At 42.5% G+C, this 24851-nt stretch overlaps 1 non-coding gene across 1 annotated transcript; it reads right to left on the bottom strand.

The window, feature by feature from the left end:
* Positions 1 to 23234: 23234 nt before the first annotated feature.
* TRNAR-GCG lies at positions 23235 to 23307 on the bottom strand. Its single transcript has one exon. It is a non-coding gene; the product is annotated as a tRNA-Arg (tRNA).
* Between the last annotated feature and the right edge of the window lie 1544 nt (positions 23308 to 24851).

Here is a 24851-nt window from a genome sequence, read left to right as displayed (position 1 = left end):
TGACTCATTGATAAAGACCCTGGTGCTGGGAAAGATTGAAGGCAGGAGGAGAAGGGGATGACAGAGGATGAGATGGTTGGATGGTATCACTGACTTGATGGACGTGAGTTTGAGCAAGCTCTGGAAGTTGGTGATGGACAGGGAAGCGTGGCGTGCTGCAGACCATGGGGTCACAAAGAGTTGGACACAACTGAGCGGGTGAACTGAACCGAAACTTCTTGCCCCAATTTCCTCAGCTGTAAAGTGGAAATAATAATAATAATAATGGTGTATATGTACTTCACAGGCAAATCTTGCTAAAGTTAAATGAAGTAAATACTTAAGGGGCTTCCCCAGCAGCTCAGTGGTAGAGTCCATCTGTAATGTAGGAGACACATGAGATGTGGGTTCGATTCCTGGGTCGGGAAGATCCCTGAAGGAAGAAATAGCAACAATTCTTGCCTGAAAAATCTCACAGACAGAGGAGCCTGTCAGGCTACGGTTCATGGGGTTGCAAAGAGTCGGGTATGCCTGAAGTGACTGAGCATGCATGCAATATACATAAGATGCTTTCAGCAGTGCCTGGCAAAGTAAGCCCAGGACAAATGTTAGCTTATTATTAGTAGTAAGTAAGAAACGTGTCAGGCAAGACCCAGAATCCAGAGGAGAAGAGGAGAGAGCCTTTGTGTGTAGAGACTCAGGCCACAGTGGCTGTTCAATCTTCAGGCTAACACCATCCTTTACTGACACACTTCTCACCTGGATAGATAAAATCTTGTGGTAAGACACACCAAAATGGAGGTGCACCTCAAATTTCTGCAAAGAATGTCCCTCCTTCCTACTCATCTGCCACAGGTATATCTTGCCTCTTAGAAGGACTCCTTCCTTCGTCAGCACCAAGTAGCGGGTTATATATACATCTTTCTTCCCATTTCCTCTCAAATCCCTTCTGTCCTCCATGTCTTCAAGGTGGAGAAGCAAAAGGGATATTTACCCACAAACCTCTGCTATTGTTTATTACTGCTTCTGTCTCTGGCTAGCCTTGGGGTAAAAATGAACTGCCTTCAGGGCAACTTGAGTGATGAAACAGAATTCTATTTAAGGTCAGAAGCATGTGGAAACTAAGCAAAATATATAATTGAGAGATCCAAACTTAATTTGTTAAGTAAAAAAATAGACATAGAGATTTTAAAAGATTTTTATTTTATTTTTTTTGAACTTACTAATTTGTTAATAAATCCATAGGAAAAAAGATGTTGCCTTAGGCTGACTCATATTTCAAAAGGGTGCCTTCTTCTCTTTTTTAAAAATTTATTTGTAGCTGGAGGATAATTGCTTTACAATGTTGTATTGGTTTCTACTGTACAATGTTGAGAATCAGTCATAAGTACATGTATATATATCCCCTCCCTCTTGAGCTTTCCTCCCACTGTCCATCCCACCCTGACATAGATATTTTTAAATCATATTTTTAAATTGTGGTAAAATATACATAATACAAATTTAGCATTTAAATATTTTTAAGTGCACAATTCAGTGCCATTAAGTCCGTTCATGATACTGTGTAATTATTACCACTATCCATCTCTAGAATTTGTTCATCACCCCCTATGTAAACTCTGTACCCATTGAACAACTCCCTTTTCTCCTTCCTGCACCCCTAGTAATTTCTCTTCTACTTTTTGTCTCAATAAATTTGCCTATTCCAGGTACCTTATATAAATGAAATCATACAATATTTATCCTTTTGTGTCTGGCTGATTTTGCTTAGCATAATGTTGCCAAGGTCCATCCCTGCTGAAGCATGTATCAGAATTTCCTTCCTTTTTATGGCTGGACAATATTCCATTGTGTGTATATATACCACATTTTGTTGATCTACTTATCTGTTGATGGATACTTGGATTGTTTCCACTTTTTGGCTCTTGTGAAGAATGCTGCTATAAACATGAGTGTACAAGTATCAGTTTGAGTTTCTGTTTTCAGATCTTCTGGATGTATACACAAGAATGGAAATAATGTGTAATTCAATATGTTTTAAAATAGATTTCTACATGTATTTCATTGACCAGAACTGGGTCATGTGATGTCTCCTTGCTGCAAAAGGATAAGATGGAGCTGAGAACATGAAGTTTTCATTTTTTGCCCAGCCTCTGTAGTAGAGGACCGCAAGAAAAAGTGGACTGGAAAAAAGTGATGAGTGAATGGACCTATAGTATCCATCACAATGTACATCCTAGAAGATCAATCTGAAACTGAGATTTTCTACTCCCGTGGCAGGCAATATGGATAAGAATTTATCTCCTATGGTAACTATAATGTTGTTGGTATTCTATAAATTCAAATTTAATGCTGCTCTTTTCTCCTGGATCCAGTTTGGAATGATTTTATGACTTAAAGGAACTGCCTCATCTAGTTTCAATGGGACTTTAGATAAATCTGCTTTTGATAGGTAATTACCCATGGTTTGGTTTATATAAAATAGGCTTTCCAACAGAAGGGGGGCACTCAGCTGTAGATAAAGATAATTAAATGATAATTAAAATTGGGTGGTTGAGCAAGAACAATATGAATGGGGAAGGGGCAACATGGCATCTTGAAAAGGAAATCATTTCTATTAGAATACTCAGCTAGAAAATACAACTAGTTCTGTTTAAGGATTACTGTTCACTTACTCTGACATTTGCTATTTGATTTACTTAAGGACACTCATTTATCACCAGAAGTTTGGGAACAGGATCTAGCTATTGCATTTGTAGACACTAGACATTCAGAAAGATGATTTATCCTTATCTTAGATATACATTTTACATTTCCATTATTAAGGAGGAACTCACCAAAGTGAAGTTCCATGATGGATTCAAGAATGAAATGGAGGATAGGAAGATCAAAACATGAATTAGATGTTTTGTACTTGTCTGACACATACATAGCTAAGGAAAAAAGAGGTAGAATACAATTTCAGATGCATGTAATAGAGTCCCCAAACAACAATGGGTCGAACAAGAGAGAAGTTTGTTTCTCTCTTGTGAAGATGGTCCAGGGCAGGTATGGTTCTTCTCCATAGGATCATCTAGGGTCCTTGGTTCCTTTTCTCCTGTTTCTATGCCATTCCAAGCAGCAGAATGGAAGTAGAGGAAAGGGTGAAGGGATGACACAGCTCAAACTTTCCAGAGTGTGACCAGAAGTCCATTCTCACTGTGCCCTGGATTTAGACATGTGGTCACACGTTACTAGGAAGGATTCTGGGAAATACAGTTTTTATTCTGATGGCCATATGTCCAGCTAAAAATTAAGGGTACTGTTATTTCAAAAGGTGAGAGTAGGTTTTGAGATACAAAGAATGACCTTTGCTACTATAGAAGTGTTGCTATTATAGAAACTAGAACAATTACTTTAAAGCAAATTTGAAAAATTTGGAGTCAGGAGAGATCCTGGGTTTGTGCAGAAGCGAATCCATCCCAGCCTCTTGACAGATTAGTAATCTATCAGTTCAGTTCAGTTCATTTCAGTCGCTCAGTCGTGTCCAACTCTTTGCGACCCCGTGAATCGCAGCACGCCAGGCCTCCCTGTCCATCATCATCTCCCGGAGTTCACTCAGACTCATGTCCATCGAGTTAGTGATGCCATCCAGCCATCTCATCCTGGGTCGTCCCCTTCTCCTCCTGCCCCCAATCTCTCCCAGCATCAGTCTTTTCCAATGAGTCAACTCTTCGCATGAGGTGGCCAAAGTACTGGAACTTCAGCTTTAGCATCATTCCTTCCAAAGAAATCCCAGGGTTGATCTCCTTCAGAATGGACTGGTTGGATCTCCTTGCAGTCCAAGGGACCCTCAAGAGTCTTCTCCAACACCACAGTTCAAAAGCATCAATTCTTCGGCGCTCAGCCTTCTTCACAGTCCAACTCTCACATCCATACATGACCACAGGAAAAACCATAGCCTTGAATAGATGGACCTTAGTCGGCAAAGTAATGTCTCTGCTTTTGAATATGCTATCTAGGTTGGTCATAACTTTTCTTCCCAGGAGTAAGCATCTTTTAATTTCATGGCTGCAGTCACCATCTGCACTGATTTGGGAGCCCAAAAAAATAAAGTCAGCTGCTGTCTCTACTGTTTCCCCATCTATTTCCCATGAAGTGATGGGACCAGATGCCATGATCTTCGTTTTCTGAATGTTGAGCTTTAAGCCAACTTTTTCACTCTCCTCTTTCACTTTCATCAAGAGCCTTTTTAGCTCCTCTTCACTTTCTGCCATAAGGGTGGTATCATCTGCATATCTGAGGTGATTGATATTTCTCCCAGCAATCTTGATTCCAGCTTGTGTTTCTTCCAGTCCAGCGTTTCTCATGATGTACTCTGCATAGAAGTTAAATAAGCAGGGTGATAATATACAGCCTTGACGTACTCCTTTTCCTATTTGGAACCAGTCTGTTGTTCCATGTCCAGTTCTAACTGTTGCTTCCTGACCTGCATACAGATTTCTCAAGAGGCAGGTTAGGTGGTCTGGTATTCCCATCTCTTTCAGAATTTTCCACAGTTTATTGTGATCCACACAGTTAAAGGCTTTGGCATAGTCAATAAAGCAGAAATAGATGTTTTTCTGGAACTCTCTTGCTTTTCCCATGATCCAGTGGATGTTGGCAATTTGATCTCTGGTTCCTCTGCCTTTTCTAAAACCAGCTTGAACATCAGGAAGTTCATGGTTCACGTATTGCTGAAGCCTGGCTTGGAGAATTTTGAGCATTACTTTACTAGCATGTGAGATGAGTGCAATTGTGTGGTAGTTTGAGCATTCTTTGGCATTGCCTTTCTTTGGGATTGGAATGAAAACTGAGCTTTTCCAGTCCTGTGGCCACTGCTGAGTTTTCCAAACTTGCTGGCATATTGAGTGCAGCACTTTCACAGCATCATCTTTCAGGATTTGAAATAGCTCCACTGGAATTCCATCACCTCCACTAGCTTTGTTCGTAGTGATGCTTTCTAAGGCCCACTTGACTTCACATTCCAAGATGTCTGGCTCTAGATGAGTGATCACATCATCGTGATTATCTGGGTCATGAAGATCTTTTTTGTATACTTCTTCTGTGTATTCTTGCCACCTCTTCTTAATATCTTCTGCTTCTGTTAGGCCCAGACCATTTCTGTCCTTTATCGAGCCCATCTTCGCATGAAATGTTCCCTTGGTATCTCTAATTTTCTTGAAGAGATCTCTAGTCTTTCCCATTCTGTTGTTTTCCTCTATTTCTTTGCATTGATCGCTGAAGAAGGCTTTCTTATCTCTTCTTGCTATTCTTTGGAACTCTGCATTCAGATGTTTATATCTTTCCTTTTCTCCTTTACTTTTTGCTTCTCTTCTTTTCACAGCTATTTGTAAGCCCTCCCCAGATAGCCATTTTGCTTTTTTGCATTTCTTTTCCATGGGGATGGTCTTGATCCGTGTCTCCTGTACAATGTCACGAACCTCATTCCATAGTTCATCAGGCACTCTGTCTATCAGATCTAGGCCCTTAAATCTATTTCTCACTTCCACTGTATAGTCATAAGGGATTTGATTTAGGTCATACCTGAATGGTCTAGCGGTTTTCCCCACTTTCTTCAATTTAAGTCTGAATTTGGTAATAAGGAGTTCATGATCTGAGCCACAGTCAGCCCCTGGTCTTGTTTTTGTTGACTGTATAGAGCTTGTCCATTTTTGGCTGCAAAGAATATAATCAATCTGATTTCGGTGTTGACCATCTGGTGATGTCCATGTGTAGAGTCTTCTCTTGTGTTGTTGGAAGAGGGTGTTTGCTATGACCAGTGCATTTTCTTAGCAAAACTCTATTAGTCTTTGCCCTGTTTCATTCCACATTCCAAGGCCAAATTTGCCTGTTACTCCTTCCAAGGTCAAATTTGCCTGTTACTCCAGGTGTTTCTTGACTTCCTACTTTTGCATTCCGGTCCCCTCTAATGAAAAGGACATCTTTTTTGGGTGTTAGTTCTAAAAGGTCTTGTAGGTCTTCATAAAACAGTTCAACTTCAGTTTCTTCAGTGTTACTGGTTGGGGCATAGACTTGGATAACTGTGATATTGAATGGTTTCCCTTGGAGACGAACAGAGATCATTCTGTCGTTTTTGAGATTGCATCCAAGTACTGCATTTCGGACTCTTTTGTTCGCAGCCACCTGCGCTTAGTGAGCCGGCTCGCAGCCGCCTTAGTAATCTATAGAATCTTAGAATCTGTAATTCTTCTTTAGAGTTTTGGGGCTTTAAAATGCATGGCCAGAGGCAGCTATTGCCCTGCATTAGCCATTCTCCTGAGCAAGACAGGCTCCCATATACTCAATCATGCCTAACTCTCTTGTGACCTCACGGACTGCAACCTGCTAGTTTCCTCTGTCCATGGGATTTCCCAGACAAAAATACTGGAGTGGGTTGTCATTTCCCCCTCCAGGGGATCTTCCTGACCCAGGGATTCAACCCACATTTCCTGCATTGGCAGGCAGATTCTTTACCATCTGAGCCACCGGGGATAGGAGACAATAAATTCTCCATCCGACGGCATGTGCCATTGCAGATTAGATTAGTTCTCCACTGCTGCCGGTTACTTTCCGTAAAGAGGGCGGCAGCCGCGTCCTTCCCTGGTAACTTATCTGAACCTCCTCATTCTAACGTGATGCATGGAAAAGAAATCAACAGAAAAGCTAAGACACAACCATGGTGCAGGTGGTGTCGTAGAGAAAGGAATCAGTGGGTTGGTTGGAGAGAAAAATGTTTCTACTGAGCCTTGGAGTGGCCATGGAGAGACAGGTGGCTGTAAGAGAGGAAGGTAACGGAGAGAGGAGAAAACGGCTGATCGCGAACGCAAGGCAATGTCTCCCTCTTCCCAGTGAAAGTGAACCATGGCTCTCACGTATCAGAGGAGTTGGACCAGGCATACCGAGGGGGCAGACAGAGCCCCCTCGGTATAAGCTAACTTTAGGGTGACTTAATAGAAAGGTAGGAAGTGGAGCAAAGCTAGACAATTACAGCAAGAACCGGGGTAAGGAATGTGCCGAATTGCATAGGAATTCTAAATGAAGACCCTCACACAGTCAGTCTTTATAAGGCCCAGCATCATTTACCTCGCTGAGACTTCTGATCCACCAATGTCAGCTCCCTGCCCCACTTCCCAAAGCCTTCCTTATGCCCTTACTTCCCACCTTGCTCAGTTTGGATTCTGTTTCATTCCTAAAACCACATTCTTACATAATGTTCAGTCTCTCTGCCCCCACTCTCCGTATTTCCCTGGCAAAACCTCAACTCTGATGAAAGTTTACAGACCCGCCACCTCCCCCCTCTCCCAATTCCCTGCCTGCGCCCCTGAGCAGTGGCATGAGGCTGGGGAAAGACCACAGTGGAGCCCACTGTGCGTAAATTCCAGAGCCCACAGCCCCACCCTGCGGTCCTGCCCATTGCCAGCGCCAAGTTAGTCTCTTTCTTTTTCTGAAAGAAACTAACTGAAACTAACCAGAAAGTTATGAGCTCTGCTCTGTATTTCAGCAAATAATGAGAAAATGAAATTCAACTGGAAAATGATTGAAAGCAATGATTAAAGAAAAGTAAAGCTGTAGTTTGTGTCTCACTGAGTCTAGACTTCTCCTCAGTGTCTATACTTGTCTCTCCTTTTTCATATCTTGTTCTCTTTCTCTTTATTTTTTAAAGTTAAATGTATTTTTTAAATCAGAGTGATATTTAAATAGTTAAGTCATATAACTATTTCTAAACACTTAAAAAGTATTAAAGAATCAGTGTTACAAGTCTTATAATGAAGAAATTATCTAATTTTTTTCCATCCAAGGGAATATTTATTAGACATATATTAGTACAAACCTAAGAGATTCGCTTCCAGTCAGTGAGTTCACAGCCTAGGTGCCTGCACAAAAAAATTGGTCATGCTGTCCTATGTCCTCCAGAGCCTTCTGCCCAACACCAGCTAGAGGCTCCAACCGAGTCTGATATTGGCTACCTGAAGGCTTTGATGGAATCCAGTGTTCTCAGAGTTGGTAAGATTTCTGGTGAGATTTTTATATATATGTATTCTGGAAAAGATAAAGAAAGTATTAAAAAAAAAACAGTAAAAGAAAAAAAAAGGGACTTCCTTGGTGGTGCAGTGGTTAGGAATCTGTCTGGCAATGCAGGAGACATGGGTTTGATTCCTGGTCTGGGAAGATCCCACATAACACAGAGCAACTAAGCCCAGTGCACCACCACTACTGTGCCTGAGCTCTAGAGCCTGTGAGTTGCGACTACTGAAGCCCACACCCCCTATAGCCTTTGCTCTACAGCAAGAGAAGCCACAGCAATGGGAAGCCCATGCTCTGCAGCAAAGAGTAGACCCTGCCTACCGCAACTAGAGAAAGCCCTTGAAAGAGCAACGAAAGACCCAGCACAAGCAAAAATAAAAAAATAAATTAATAAATTTTTTAAAAAGAAAGCAGTTATCTCTGGTGGGAGGAAATTGGGTAACATATTTGCTATAAGCCTTGTGAACTGTTTGACTTTTTAAAACTGAATATCTATATTTCTTGATTTTCCAGTTTTATATATGATCTGTTGACTTATAGTCATAATTGAGCCCTTTCCTGTACTGATTGTGTTTCCTTTCTTGTACAATCTGTTTCTTTGGAGTCATTTCCTCATTTTTTTTCCTCCACCTTTGCTTTTTTTTTTTTTTTGTAGTTACTAACAATTTAGCCCCAGACTCTCTGGTAGATGGACTTCCCTGGTAGATCAGTTGGTAAAGAATCTGCCTGTAATGCTGGAGACCCTGAGTTGATTCCTGGATCAGGAAGATCTCCTGGAGAAGGGATAGGCTACTCACTCCAGTATTCTGGCCTGGAGAATTCCATGAACTGTATAGTCCATGGGGTTGCAAAGAGTCGGACACAACTGAGCAACTTTCATTTTTTCTCTGGTAGAAGTATAAGGCAGCTAATATATATTTCTTTTCACTTCTTTTTCTTGAGAGCATCCTCTTGGTGTTCTCCGCCCCATATTCCAGGCTGAGTTTGTTGCTATCTAGGCTGCATGGATGTCATTCTGGGATGTCCTTTTGGTCTTCTCCTGGGAATTCTCTTTAGGCTTCCTGTGTTGGATTCCTTAACTCTTGGGTCCCTCTTTCTTGGTTCAGCTTCTTGTTTTGATGGAGTACCTCCTCCAGTACCTTTCTAAGAAGGTATGCATAGGTGGTAAGTTGAGACTTTGTTCATTGGAAATAGTCTTTATTTTACTCCTATGTTTGATTTGGTTCTCCGAGTCCAGAGTTCCTATGGTTCATCCTCTCTAGGCTAAGATGGTGGGGTGGTCAGTCACCCAGCTGTGTAGGGGCAGAGGAGGAGCTCTAGATTTTTCTTCTTATAGGAGACTTTCATTCATTCCTACTGTTAGCTCCTGCTAACACACCCACCTTCATAAGTACCTGGTATCTTCAATTCCTGAGCCTTTCTGAGCCTTCCTCATTTGGTGTGAATGAGGCTATTTCTTGTTCCTCCAGACTATATGTACCCACCTTTCAATTTTCTTCAGGTTGCTAGGTAAGTTTCCACTCATCCATCTGTTTTCCAGATTCTAAAATTTTATTGACATCTCTCACATGCTCTCATCACCTCTCCTATTCTCTCTGTTCCATCGTTTTATGTAATTAAAACTCTTTATTGTCATTTTAACAGGAATTCAAAAGGTAACAGAAGTGCAGCTATTCAGTCCTCCATTCAACCTAGAATTTTCCATCCTTTCAACGCCAATCTTTTAACCTCATAATTTTGCTGAAATTCTTCTTATCAAGGGCAAAACCTTGCCTAATCTGGTAGTTAATTTTCAGGATTTATCTTACTTGAATTCTCAGTAGAATTTGGTGCAATTAATCGCCTCTTCTTTTTGCATCACGCCCTCCTGTTCTTCCTCTTGGTCTCCTTTTCTGCTTCTCCTCTGTCTCACCTCTAAACCCTGCAGTGACATAGGTTCCATCCTCTACCTCTCCTGTCTTCTCTATTCACAGTCTCTTGGGTGACATGCAGACCTGTTGGATTAATACCATCTACATGACAATATTTTCCAAATATATATCTTCAGTTCCAATCCCTGCAACACCCTGGAGCTCCATACTTACATAAATCCATCTGTCTATTTCTAACTGGGAGCCAAACAGGCATCTCAAATTTGATCTCTTCTATACAGAACTTGAGTTTCTCCTTCAAACCTGCTCCTGCCTCTATCTTCTCCATTTCAGTGTATTGATCCAGATTTTGCTCAGATTGAACACTCAGGAATCATTGTTTATTATCCTATTTCCTTTATACCCATGTCAGTCTAACCACAAGTTGTAACAATTCCATTTTCAAAATAAATCCTGGTCAGACAACATCTCTTCACTTCCCCTTACTGATCCAAGTCACCCCATCTCTCATTTGGACTCTTAAAATAGCTTCCTGTCTTCTGGCCTTTCTGCCGTCATTCTTGCCTTCCTCCTACACCTACAGTCTATTTTCTGCATAGCAGTGAGAATGCTCTGTATAAAGAGTAAGTCAGCAATGTCACCCCTACTCACAACTATCCGATGGCATCCATCCATCACACTTCGAACGAAACCCCTCTCTTACCAAGGATGACATGAAGTTTACATGAGCTGGCTTCTGCCTCCCTCTTTAGATTACTCTCTGCTCTGGCCACACTGGCCTTCTCTGGGTATCCTAGCTAAGATAAACCTCATGTCTCCATCCCCTTAGAAAGCCACCTGCTTCCCCAGGTCTCTGTGCCCCTGCAGACAGCTGTTCTCAGTGGTGACCACTGGGAGGGGGGTGAGTACTCTGGGCAGCGGAAGTGGCCATAACATCCAGCCCTAAATATGCCACCAAACAGAAGGGATAATGGCTAGAAAATGTTGTAATATGGTAAATATTTGTAGATATAGCCCACATAACTCACACAGACAGAAGCTATTTGGGGTTCTCCATAATTTTTTTTAATTAATTATTTTTTGACTGCACTGGGTTTTCGTGGCTGTGGTGGGACTTTGTTTAGTTGCAGTGACCAGGGGCTACTCTTCCTTGTGCTGCACGAGGCACCCTGCGGTGGCTTCTTTTGTAGCAGAGCACAGGCTCTAGGTGCATGGGCTGCAGTAGTTGCAGCTCCCAGGCTCTAGAGTGCAGGCTCCATAGTTGTGGCGCATGGACTTAGTTGCTCTGTGGCACATGGGATCTTCCTGGACCAGGGACCGAAGCCGTGTCCCCTGCACTGGCAAGTGGATTCTTAATCACTTTGCCACCAGAGAAGTCCCCTTAATAATGTATAAGAGTGTAAAGGAGTCCTGGGATCACATAGTTTGAAAATCACTGTGATAGACGGAGCCTGGGGTGGTGAGGAAATTTGTATACAATGGGATCTGTGTAAAAATAAACAATGCTATTCAGTTGGCTGTGCTGTGGGCCTTGGGGTGCAAGCTGGCTCTCTGGGCATGGTCGAGACAGAACTCCAGGGAGGCACAAGCCCTGAGTCTGAGAACAACATCAGGGACTTTGGGAAACTGGCCACCAGGTATCTCCCTTGTAACGAGGCCACAAGCTGATGCCTTGCTCTCAGGGGACAAATCGGCCAGTGCCAATCATCAGTAGGAAGCTTCTTTCTTTTTTTTTTTTTGGCAAGCTTTAAAACTTTAATACAGAAAAAAAGACACTTCCGAAAATAAATGCCATACAAATAAAAAGGTTTTTAGAAAGTGAAAGATATTAATAAACAAACCCCTTTATTATCAAAATATACTAAATACTTAAATTTAATAATGTTGAGTGTTCAAATTCTAGCTTATAATGACATTGTAAAGTAGTGTTTTTCATAATATGGCTGTTTCAAGACATCATTTAATATAGTTACTTTTTAAACCTTATTTTCTTAAACATTAATTTCACAATTCATTTCATTATTTTACATTCATAGAATGTAGAATAACTCCAGGGAATGAAGAACCCCAGGGAGACTCTTCTGGGGGTTCCACCTCTTACCCCTACTCTGGCAAATATAAGATTCTCATTAGGAGCCTAGGAAGTTAGAGTTGGGACTATTTGTAACAGCAGCTATGAGAAGCAGAAAAACCTAAGCCTCGTTGTCCAGCCCAGTCTCCTCACACCAGTGTCTAGGGCACTGAGTGGTTATGACTTGGTTTATTCTGGTGGAATCTTGGGAGATGTGGGAGCAGGAGCCCTGGAAGCTGGATCACTCCCCAGGTGAGCTGCTGAGGCTCCGTGTGACATGATGGTGCCTGCCGGACCTCTCAGCAAATTGTTACCCGGGTGTAGCTGCCTCAGCTCGACAGTCTGTCAGTGGCATTTATTGGGAACCCGCTAGCGATGTAAATCAGTAGGCAATCCTGGCATTGAAGTAGCAGTTCCCTGGAGGTGTGGGCCGAGTTACCTATCTATCAAACCCTGTCTCTCTGCTGACATCTGGAAGAACCAGGTGACACCCACACCCCCGAGGCCTTGGCAGCGGCCCAATTAAAGGTTGCGGTTTTTTCTTTAGTTACTTTCTGACCTTGGAGTTGCAGACTATGAGTATTCGGCTTTGCTTCTGACCAAACCGCATGAGTGTCCCAAGGTCTAAGTGCTTGGAAGTGAATGTTGGTGAGCCTGCATAAATGTGTATCACACGTTTTGTTGGGTCACTTTCAGTACGACCTGGGATTGATCCCTGGATGACGACTGATCACTGAGTACTCAATTACACAGGCAGAAGCAACCTGTCCAGAGAAAACCCTGAACATGCCACTGGATAAAGGTTTAAACGGGCTTTCTGCCAGTGAATTGCATTTGATAGTTGTGTGGGTGCAGCCCATGGCAGGAATCCACATTGCTCACAGGAGATCTGTGGGGCCCTGGGGTGTTGCAATGTCACTCTGTCTGGGTTTAAGTGACAGCCAGGATGTGGGATTTGGTGATTATTTTGGGGTTGGTTGGTTTCTAGCTCAGAAGACTATATATAACATTGAGAGAGGCATAACTTCTAGATTGTCAAGGTTGGTGCTAATAGTGAATGAAATACTAATATATGTCACATGGAACCACAAGCTTGCAAGAGCAATGCTCACGCACCAGATGAAAGGGTAAATCTTCTGTTGTTTAATGGGAAAAGAAAGCTGGCAATGTAAATGCAGTCTTAATATTTTTTTTTCCAGCATTGCATGTGTAATTAGGCATTCAGTGACTTCCTCATCTAAGGAAATTTGACTTTAATGGGAGCTATGTGGCTAACTAAGGATGGAGTCTTTTGAAAATGCAGGGGTGCGGATGGGAAAGTATTAACTGTTAAGATGGATTATTTCCTTGGCCTTGAAACAAACAAAGCAAGACAATTCCCCCTAACCCCCCACCCTCAACACACACTACCTATCTGCCAGTATATAAGCTATGTGGATAGATGCTGGATTCATTTTTAGAGCCTTAGAAATTAAGCCGGAAAGGTCAGATAGTTTTTGTCTCCTAATGTTTGGGTCATTTAAGGCTCCCCTGCAAAAGAGTTTCTGCCTAATAAATGCATTTTCATCGGTGTCTGGAAATTGCATTGGTGTATGGTGCAGTCTCATGAAGTCTTGGGAAATTAAGGCAAAACCTTGGGTAAATCCAAAGTTCACAATTAAGAAGAGAAAGTTTCAAGCACATAGTTTAAGTACAGCTGATATAACAGGAGCATTCCTCACCCACCCTCCCTACCTCCAAACATCCAGAGAATCACAGGCAACAGCTGCCTGACGAGGGTGAATGCCAGAGGTGACAGCACTCAAAATGTTTGCTGGTGCTATGAAGGAAAAGGTTAAGAAAGAGAGGAAAAAACTGAGTTTAAAGATTGTATTAATAGACCATGGACAGTCCTCAAAGGCAACCAGTCACTTCCAAGCCGCAGCTCCCCCTGCGTGGTTCATCCTGGGGACAATCTTTCAGAAGACACAGTCTTAGAAAGCCAGTCTGAGTCATCCCCATATCCTCAGCTTAAATGGCCAGGATTCCTACATGGTTTCAATTCATGGGGCTTAAAAGCCTATCAGGGAAAGGAATTCTTTCTAACTGATAATTTTTTTTAAAGTTCTGGAATAAAATATACCTACCACTCATCTCCTAGCATTTTACAGAAAATATGTTGAGCTGTCAAAAGGGGGCATCCTTGCTTTTCCAGAGGAAAGAGTAATTTGAGTTTGCTTTTTAGAGAAGCCTGGGTTGGAGTGGTAGGCAGCAGCAGAGCTTGTAGTGATTCTTAATGCAACAGGTGTGCTACTTAGGTCACACCTGGAGGCACGGATCCTGGTGTCTATTGTACAACCTGGCTCCTCCGTGTGTAGCCGTGGGCCAGCAGCATCAGCATCACCCAGGAGCTCGTTACGAATATGGGATCTCGGCACAGCCCAGACCCACTGGATCAGACTCTGTGTGTAATGAGGTCCTGAGTGGTCAGTGAACACCTTCAAGTTTGAGAAGCTCTGTTCCATAGCCATATTTCTGACTTCCCAGAGACCAATAATTACCCAGTGGGATGGGGGAGAGATCAGGGGAGTCTTTTTAAAACAGATTCCTGGTCTTCCAACTTGCACCCACTAACCCAGAATTTTCAGCAGAGAGGTCTGGTAATCTGCATGTTTAACAAATGTTCCAGGTGGTACTAGTCCTGAGTGATATATGAGGAACACTACAGGATACTTTTATATTTTGAAGGAAATACATACTGATTTCGACAAGAAACTGCTTTCTCTAGAGCCTGTCTTTCTTTTGAAAAGGTGCGGTCTCCATTTTCCTTCCCACGGCTACTCTTGAAGACAGAGTGCTAAGGATGGGGCGTGGAAAGTGGAGGGGCAGTGTCAGAACCGAGTGTGGCAGGAGAGGTTGGCAGGAGAGGCTCTGGGGGTCCAGGAGAGGCTCTGAGGCTGCAGATACTGGAATTGTCAGCAGAGGGCAGCAAAGCACGCGCTGATGCGGGACCAGGAGGCCTGTGTGGTGTGGATCGTCCAGGAAGACTTGCTTGTGGGACTTTCTGCGGCTGTTGGTGGACCTCGGGTCTGGCTGGACTGACACTATGTTGGTCGTGTCAGTGGGTTCTCAGTAGACTGGCTGGGTCCGAATGGGAGCCTGGTGAGGTCTGAGCCTGTGTTGTCCAATAACAATAGAATGTGAACCACACTGATGATTTTAACTTTTCTAGAAATGTGTGTGTTAGTCACTCATTAGCATCTGACTCTTTGCATCTGTAAGCTGCCAGGCTCCTCTGTCCATGGGATTCTCCAGGCAAGAATATTGGAGTGGGTTGCCATAACTTTTCTAGAAGCTGCATTAGAACAAACAAAAAACAGATGACATTAATAACATATTTTACTTAACCCAATATATCTAAAATATGATCATTTGACATGTAATCAATATAAAATGATTAATGAGCTACTTTATTTTTGTGTTTATGTTAACTCTTTGAGATGCAGTGTATTTTATACTTAGAGCACAGGTCAGTTTGGACCAGCCACATTTCAAGTGCTCAGTGGCCACTCGTGGCTAGTGGTTTCTGTACTGGTCAGCACAGGTCTGAGTTGTTGAAGAGCCAAGGGAAAATTATAAGAGTGGGGGTGAAGGGGAGACTAGAACCACAAACAGGGCGTCTGGCCTGGGGACAGAGTCTTGAGTTTTGTCTTTGATCAGTTATTCACTGAAAGGCTACATTTCAATTCTTTATTGAGGAGGCTACTCTATGCAAAGAGTAGGGCTGGAAGCTGGAGATACATAAACCCTTGAACACAGTCTCTGATGCTGAGGACTCAGGTCCAGACTAGTGGGGTGGTGGCTTGTTTCCAGAATCTCTCAGATCCCCAAAAAACATGCTGCAGCAAATTTCTGAGGAGGCACTGGGTGGATCCCAAGACAAATCGTTTGACCTACCCTGGGGGAGAGGCTCCAAATGACAACTAAGTCAAATTGGCTTTGTTTTTTTTTCCTTATTATAATCATTTCCAGGTTTATTCAGAAGTTGTTTGTAACACACATTTGTTTGGTATGGAGAAAGAAAATCTGGCTGAGGTAAAAAATCCGAGTTGGCTCTAAGAGTCTGTGAAGGGGAAAACCAGTGTATCATCAGCTAACACCACACAAGAATTCCATCTGGGGCATCCCCTGACCTTTTACCAGGGGTCGCACCCACCGCATTCAAGGTCTCTTATTCCCCCAGCAGTGCTGTTCTAGGTTAATGCTATTTTGGGAATGCGGTTCTTCATTTCAGTGTGAATTTCCTCATCTTTCTGCACAAATTGAGTGAAATCCTTAGTGCATTTTTTTTTTCCTTAGATGGATGGAAGCTAAAAGAGAATGGAAGGCCTCCAGCTGTTTGAGGCTCTGTCCTCAACGACAATCAAAATTCTCCATCTTTTCTTGTTCTTGGCACTTTCTGATTGAAATAAGATTCCAGCATTTATCTGCACCTGCAATTTTGACAAGAAAGGAAAATTTAAAAGACAAGTGAAAGAATTCTCTGAGGGAAGTCAATGAGTCGACAGTAGTCAGACGCCGGCAAATCTCTTTTTGCATTCCTCCGTCAATTAAGCTACAGTCACATATTGGAGAGAACTTAAGTCTGTGAGTGGAAATGCAAAAATGTGCGTCGATCAGTAGCAGGAACCTTCCTTTGGAGCGAATATTACTTGGAGAGCAGCTGATGATCCATTTGGCATTGAAATGAAGAGGATTTTGAGTCAAAGAGGCCACTTTAAATTATAGATTTGAGTTTAGTTGAAGGTCAAACTTACCTTGCATGAATAAAATCTTCAGAGATTTTGGAATATACTCAGAAAATGCAAGCTATCTTGAGCACATAAGCATTTCCTTCAGGGGATAAAAGTGGTTTAATTTTATTGCCCTCTGCATAATTATTGACCGTATTAGCATAGGAGATGCTGAAAAAGAAGGCAGAATAGCAATCTGATGACCGCTTTGATTCTCAGCAGCTACAGCCATGGGTTTTGGCAGAAAGTTGCTTGGAGACCAGGGACAATGGTAGGGGAATTTGGTGGTAGCCAGTCATTTCACTGTGACTCAACAGATGGGAAAAGTGACCCGCTGAGAGGTCTCTTGTGACATACATAGTCTTCTGTCTCCAGGAATTTGGGGACCATCTATGGCATCATGTTGATGGTTTGTCTATCTGGATTCATCTGTTGTTGCCTAGTCGTGTTGTGATTCTTTGTGACCCCATGGCCTGCAGCATGCCAGTCTTCCCTGTCCTTCACTATCTCCCAGAGTTTGCTCAAACTCATGTCCGTTGGGCTTCCCTTGTGGCTCAGAGGTTAAAAGCGTCTGCCTGCAATGCGAGAGACCTGGGTTGGATCCCCGGGTCGGGAAGTTCCCCTGGAAAAGGAAATGGCAACCCACTCCAGTATTCTTGCCTGGAGAATCCCATGGTCGGAGGAGCCTGGTGGGCTACAGTCCATGGGGTCACAAAGAGTCGGACTGAGTCAGTGATGCTATCTAACCATCTCATCTTCTGCTGCCCTCTTCTCTTGCCCTCAACCTTTGCCAGCATCAGGGTCTTTTCCAACAAGTTAGCCCTGTAATCAGACTCAAAGCTTCCTGGCAGCCAAGATGAAGAGGGAAATGTAGTGGGTTACAAACTCTTCATTTAGGAAGAAGAAATGTACTCAGTTCTCAAAGGAAACTCAAAAGGGATATTCATGAGGAAGTACTCTAAACATTAAATTATTTGATTCATGCCTGTAATATTCTTTTCAAAAGCTACTAGCTCACCTTGCAGGTTTATGATTAGGACTCAGAAAAGTGTAAATACACATAAAAGGTTTGCAAACCTGTTAATATGAATTAACTTCTTTTCTCAACTCCTCCCCCAGTGCTAATCTAAAGCCTATGTTTAGATTAAAGCTCATGGCTTGCTGTGTTAATTGGATTACAAAGATAATCCCCCTCCCATAAAAAGTAATCTCTGCAGGTTTGGGGATCTACATTCTGCTGCATTTTCTAGGATTATCTCTCAAAAGCAACAGATTAGAAGTGCTGGTTGGTGCAAATACGCTGGGGTTTGTGTTGTAATCCCTTCCAGTGAAGATGTGGCCTGGGGAGGCTCTGAGGTTATAAATGAATGGAGAATGCTAGATTAGCAATCCAAACACCTGAGTCCCAATCTCCGTATTGCCATTAATTACTATGGCAAGTCACTTTACTTATCTGAGATTCAATTGTCTCTGCAAAATGAGGAGATGGTACCAGATCAACATTTCTTAAAACTTGGTCCTAGGTAAACTGGTGCTTCAAAATGTTAATAGATATTGCATGAATGAAGAATTGGAGATCAAGTAGATTTGGGGAAATTTGCATACCATCATCTCCCTTTAGAGCACCACAACATGGTTCTTAGAATTGTGCACTAAATGTACATATTTATGTGTGTATGTATGAGTGTGTGTATATGATGTATTTTACATACATCATATACACATGTATTTTTTTCTTTTAAAAATTTATTTGTTTTTAATTGGAGGATAATTGCTTTACAATAGTGTGTTGGTTTCTGCCATACATCAACATGAACCAGCCATAGGTATACATATGTTCCCTCCTTCTCGAACCTCGCTCCCACTTCCCACCTCTTTAATAGATCATCATTGATTGTCAGATTCACATTGATTTAATTCCAGCTTCAGGATATAGATAGAAAAAAATATATTCATACACATGTTACAAAATTATTTCAATGACAGAAATATTAAAGTAGAAAAGAAATCTTGAGTTCTGGAACTAAAGTAATACAGTTCAAGGGGAATGAGACTGAATGCCCTCATATTTCAGTCAGTGTCATTAACATGTAAAACAAAGAATGTCTATCAGATAAGTAGATTGAATCTAGGATGAGTCTTACAATTCAATATAAAAATAACCTAATTAAAAAATGATTTGAGTAGCCATCTCCAAAGAAGATATACAAATGGCCAATATGCATGAAAAGATGCTCAATACTAGAGAAATGCAAATCAAAATCATGAGGTATCACTTCATACTCGGCAGGATGGCTATCACCACAAATTCTGATAATAGCAAGTACTGGCAAGGATGTGGAGAAATTGGAACTCTTTCACACTGCTCGGGGAATGTAAAATAGAGCAGCTACCTTGGGAAACAGACTGGCTGTTCTTCGAGAAGTGAAACATAAAAGTTACCGTAATAATGATCTGACCAAACAACCATCAGATTATTAATTCAGCATGACATAGAGAAAGGGTAGAGCTTGGGCTGGGGGAGTAGAACTTTCTGACTTCTGGAAAGAGATAACTCATGTAAACAGAGAAATTGGCATTCCGATTTATAGTTCAGTCTCTTGTGAGTTTAGTTAGCTGGAGTTCACCACTGAAAGTTGGCTTATCTCTGAATTTGTTAATCAAGTCCATTTTCAAAAACATAAGGCTGAGAGTCTTATGCTGGTCAGTGAGATATTCATCAAGACCATACAAGCTATGAGGTCTTTTGAAGGCCCAGGAGCTGAGTCTCCGTGGATGACACCCATGACCTTTCTGTTCACACATCTTTCTAACTATAACCAGTGTGGCATCATGATACATGAACTGACATTGATCTTCAGTAGCCTGAGCAAGAATCCTGCCAGTACTGTGGACCCACCAGCCAGTTTTTAAGTGAGACCTTTAATTGCTATTGACTGATCTGACATTGAAAGTGTGGACCTGTGGTCATTTGTTTGGCTGCTTTGACTCGAGAGGGTGAAAAATGCACTCAGAAAATGGAATAGTGTTTGACCTTCCTGGGAGACTCAATGGCCTAGAACTTGTTACTAAGGCAGTTGGTGCATGTCTCTTTTGCTCTCTGCCCTGTTTTTTGGCTGCTGAAAGCATGGAGCTATAGGCACAGGAAGGCATGTTTTCCAGGCCAGGGATGAAGAGGGAGAGGGGTTCAGAGTTGGTTGACTTGTAAAGTGAGAAAGGACCGTAAAAGGGACATTTTGAGGCTGTGTCCTTGGGGGTGTTCTTCTATACAACAAATATAATACTTAGTTCCAGTACTAGACAGCAAAGAAGACCAACTTCCCTCAAGAAGTTTATATTCTGAAATATGAATAAGGTGACCACAGTAACTAACCTGCTAACGGGGATACCTAATTGGTTGCATTGTTGGGCACACAGTCATTGATGCTAAATATCTAAGCCAAGGTGCTGCCAGCAGGTTCAGAAGATATAGGTCTGGGGAGGGTGGAAAGTATCCAAATAATGATAAAATTTGTGAGCTTCAGCACTGAAGATGAGTGCCCAGGGCAAGTTTGAGCAGCAAAATTTGGAGATGAGGTTTACATAGTGACCTGCATATGCAGTCAAAATACAGATACATTGGACTATACCTTTCCGCTTCCTCCTCTTAACACTTGTTTCAAGGTACCCCTAAGGGCTTGTCTTGGGAACCCTGCCTGTGGTGATCGCTCACCTTGCTAGAGTGCATAATGGGCACCACACTAAGAAGACGGATGCAGCTTGATTTGGGAGGAGAGACAGGACCTGGGGGCAGTGACTGTAGGCTAAGAGGAGACATTTAGAGGGAAAGGATATTAGCAGAAAATTTGAGCACAGTCAGTAAAGAAGAAAAGAAAGAGGCCAGATAGAGGAGAAGCTGGTCAGAGGTTGAGCAGCAAGGGGCAGAGGGGGCCTGGCTGGGGCTCTTTGCTAGCAGGGGGCCCTTCTACATGGCAGACTTCTATTTCCATTTCACCAGACTCTGTTGTTGTTTATACTTTAAAATATTATGAGGTACAGCAGAGAGAGAGGAACGGTATGAAACACAGCAGCAGTTTGACAGTAACAAATATAACTAGGTGGCACAATGAAAACAAGAAGATAAGAATAGATTAGGATATTAAGAAAAACAAGGTATTTCTTTAGAAAAATAAAAGGGGAAGAGAAACTGAAGTCAAAAGAGGAATTTAAAGAAGATGAATTTTATGAAAGGGCTGGAAATTGGATGCTGCTACAAGAAAACAATTACTATTCACAGAAGGGCCAGATCTAGGTTTGGTGCGGGGGGGGCGGGGGGCAGGGGGGTGTGGTCAGAAACTTAAACAGTTTGGGGAGAGGGCCTTCTAAGAGAAAGACTACAAAATTATGCATACCAAATTAGAAACAGGCCTTGGAAGGGGCCTCTGCTGAGGGTGGGCCCTGAAGCTTAAATCAATAGCTTCACAGTAAATCATCTTGCCAGTTTGTGGTGGGGGCTCACTGATCTCCTGGGCTCTGCTCTGTGCCTCCAATTCCCTTTCCAGATGGCCTCCAGCACAGTCTGTGGGAGGGCCCTGCTCACCAGCCTTCACAGCAGCCCTTGACTCTTAGGCATAGGTGAAGCCCCTTAGCAGGCACCCCGGGCCCCCTTATGGGCCAGCCTAGTCCCTCTCCTTCCTCTTTGCACATTACAGGTCACCAGCTCTTCAGTGCTTGAAAGTGAAAGTGAAAAGTGAAGCCGCTCAGTTGTATCTGACTCTTTGCGACCTGATGGACTGTAGCCTGCCAGGCTCCTCTGTCCACGGGATTTTCCAGGCAAGAGTACTGGAGTAGGTTGCCATTTCTTTCTCCAGGAGATCTTCCTGACTCAGAGATTGAACCTGGGTCTCCCACATTGTTAGTTCAGTTCAGTCACTCAGTCGTGTCTGACTCTTCGCGACCCCATGAACCACAGCACGCCAGGCCTCCCTGTCCATCACCAACTGCTGGAGTCTACCCAAACCCATGTCCATTGAGTCAGTGATGCCATCCAAACATCTCATCCTCTGTCATCCCCTTCTCTTCCTGCCTCTAATCTTTCCCAGCATCAAGGTCTTTTCCAATGAGTCAGCTCTTTGCATCAGGTGGCCAAAGTATTGGAGTTTCAGCTTCAACATCAGTCCTTCCAATGAACACCCAGGACTGATCTCCTTTAGGATGGACTGGTTGGATCTCCTTGCAGTCCAAGGGACTCTCAAGAGTCTTCTCCAACACCACAGTTCAAAAGCATCAATTCTTCGGTGTCCTGCATTGTAGGCAGACACTTTACCGTTTGAGCCACCAGGGAAGTCCTCAGTGCTTGTCACTCCCTTAATATTCCAACATCAAATACTCATCTATAGCTTCTGTTCGAAATGTTGCCTCTCACTCTCTCCACCTCCTCTTTCTACTCATCCTTTAAGGACCTTTAAGGACACTCCCTCATCCAGGGCTGGGTTATCCCATGGCACTTGGCATACTTCTATCACAGGGCTATCCCAGGGTAAGGTATTGTATTGGCTGATTGCCAGTCATCTGCTGCCTGTCCCCAAGGCCCCCACACGGTAAACTCCAGTAGTTAGGGGCATGGACTCTGGAGCAGACAGCTCAGCTCTAAATTCTGCTTGTGCAGCCTTGAGCAATAGCTTAACCTCTCTGATACTTTCTCACTTGGAAGAGGAGAATAGCCACAGTGCTCGCTTCATAGTGTTGTGATGATACACATAAAATCTTAGCCTGGGACGTGGAGAGTGGTCAGTGGTGCTGAGCTCTGTGGCTTGGAGAATGGACATCACTGAAATACTCCTTGGACCTCCTGTGCTTGGAACAGTGCCGAGTGTTTAGGTGGCATCACTGAATTGAATCAAAATGTATACATTGGATTAACTTGGGGATGGTTAGTTGAAATGAGTGAGAAATGAACATTATAAAATACTTCCCTCACTCCAAATTAAAATAGCTATTTTCCTGATGATCAAATGGGATGCTAAAATGCAAAAAATACAAGAAGAAAGTAAAACTACTTGGGTGACCATTTAATTTATCATATGAATAGAAACACTTTTGAAAGTGAAAGGGTGTTTCTTACAATAGACTGTCGTAGGCAAGCCAGGAAGTATGGTCACCCCACCTACAAGCATCAATCCCCAAAGATGACCGTGGTTAGCATTTTTCTTACATAGCCTTCTAATCTTTTTTCTACCTTACACTTTGGTTATAAATACTATTTTCTAACCTGCTTTTCTTTTACTTAACAATATGTCATGAAATCTGTTCATCAGTAAGTGTAGACCTTTATCACTATTTTTAATGACTACATAATACTCCATTTGGATGTACCATAATTTATTTAAGTGAAGTGAAGTGAAGTTAAAGTTGCTCAGTCATGTCCAACTGTTTGTGATCCTATGGACTATACAGTCCATGGAATTATCTAGGCCAGAATACTAGAGTGGGTAGCCTTTCCTTTCTCCAGCAGATCTTCCTGACCCAGGAATCGAACTGGGGTCTCCTGCATCGCAGGCAGATTCTTTACCAACTGAGCTATCAGGGAAATCCCATAATTTATTTAACTTATCCATTATTGATGGGTATATACATTGTTCCCAACTTTTGAGAATTAGAAAATACTTAGAAAGAAACTTCAAGTTGCTGGCTGTCACTCTGAGATTGGAATTGTGCAGAGATGATATCCAGGGTGCCAATTATTTTCTCTAAGGCACTTTGCCATCCACAGTCACCTCCAGAATCTTAGTTCCATCTTGTGGGCTGACTACCTGTTCTCCCCATAGGCATGTGCAGAGAGAAGTTAGCTTATTCTCCCACCCCGGTTAGATGGTAAACATAGAGCCTTTTTATTAAAAAAAAAAAAAAACAAAACAACAACTAAGCATCAACAGTAACTAATATTACTGAAACTGTATTTGGGTAGGTGACACACAGTTTAGTCAATAGGTAAAGAACCATGAATACATATCTTGAGTTAGGCTCCTTCCTTACTGACCCTTCATTGTACTGCTGCTTGAGTAAAATGTTTTGTTCATGTATGCATATGTTCATTCATTTACAAACTACTGATCACACCCCTGTGCCAGTTATAGAGAAGCTGTTTGCAATCTAAATCAAAGACAGTAGAACCTCATTTATGTGGCTGCCTTTGGTTTGATAGTAGAGTTTTACTGTATTTATGTTCGTGGTCATTCACTCAAATACCTCACTTTCATTGAGAATACCAGTTGCTATATTTGCCAATTGTATCTCCTGCTGGAACTCCAAGGCACACGATCCCCTGGAGATCCCCAAGGGATGCAGCCGAAGAGAAGTCTGCAATCTCCAATTTGGGGACTCAATAGTAGTGTTTCTTGAGGAGTATTGAGGAGACACAGCTAGGTAGCGTAAAATAAAGCTGTGCTAAGATGCTGATGCCAGACCATCAAACAGAGAACCTGGCAGGTCACTGTGGCATGGGATGCTAAAGATTTCTGGATGAAATGAGTATTTGACAGTAGCTCCAAAGCAGGATAAGGACCAAGACCTGAGAGTCTATTGGTAAAAAACAAAACAAAACAAAACAAAACAGAGTTTTGAGCCCAAAATGAATAGATGTGTGAGAGGTATTGGGGGAAAAAGGCTAAAGATGGCCAACCTAAACAGAAACAGAAGCGTATAGTCAAAGCTATGGTGTTTTCCAATAGTCATGTAGGGATATGAGAGCTGGACCATAAAGAATTGATGCTTTCAAACCATGGTGCTAGAGAAGACTCTTGACAGTCCCCTGAACACCAAGGAGATGCAACCAGTCAATCCTAAAGGAAATCAACCTTGAATATTCATTGGAAGGACTGATGCTGAAGCTGGAGAGCGAATACTTTGGCCACCTGACGTGAAGAGCTGACTCATTGGAAAAGACCCTGATGCTGGGAAAGATTGAGGGCAGGAGGAGAGAGGGGTGACAGAGGATGAGATAGTTGGCTGGCATCACCGACTCAATGGACATGAGTTTGAGCAAACTCCGGGAGATGGTGGAGGACAGGGAAGCCTGGCCTGCTGCAGTCCATGGGGTCACAAAAACTTGGACACGATTTAGTGACTGAACAA

This window comes from Oryx dammah, unplaced genomic scaffold (genome assembly GCF_014754425.2).
Source record: "Oryx dammah isolate SB20612 unplaced genomic scaffold, SCBI_Odam_1.1 HiC_scaffold_25, whole genome shotgun sequence".
In the NCBI taxonomy this organism is placed as follows: domain Eukaryota; kingdom Metazoa; phylum Chordata; class Mammalia; order Artiodactyla; family Bovidae; genus Oryx; species Oryx dammah.
The sequence above is the reverse complement of the archived record's forward strand: the minus strand, read 5'-3'. Positions and strand labels throughout refer to the sequence as shown.